This window comes from Bactrocera latifrons, unplaced genomic scaffold (assembly GCF_001853355.1).
Source record: "Bactrocera latifrons isolate USDA-ARS-PBARC rearing strain unplaced genomic scaffold, ASM185335v1 scaffold_63, whole genome shotgun sequence".
Classification (NCBI taxonomy): domain Eukaryota; kingdom Metazoa; phylum Arthropoda; class Insecta; order Diptera; family Tephritidae; genus Bactrocera; species Bactrocera latifrons.
The window spans coordinates 315441-315850 of NW_017537301.1; positions in this window are offsets into that span (position 1 = coordinate 315441).

Consider the following 410-nt stretch of genomic DNA (forward strand, 5'->3'; position numbering starts at 1 on the left):
TTTTTAAGTTTTACACATAAATTCTAAATATGTATTTTATTTTACGACATTTTTTAGAATTGCCTATAATATACTTTATTCAATTATATATTAGCTTTTTATATTATTGCTCTGAAATTAATTGTATTTGTGTTTATCGCTGCAAAATTCTGAAATTGCTTCGCATAAAAGCATAAAAATAAATTAAATGAGGCACTTGACCCAATGGCATATAACCCGAAACATATATTAGATCATGAAATTAATCATATTTTATTTGCATATGTTTGTTTATATACTCCAATATATTCAAATTTTTTAAAATTTGATATCTTTGAAAAAATAAAGAAAGTACTATTATGATCATTGGAAAATTTATTCAAGTATTTATTTGGATAATTTCATAATGCAATTAAATGATCGTGAATGTG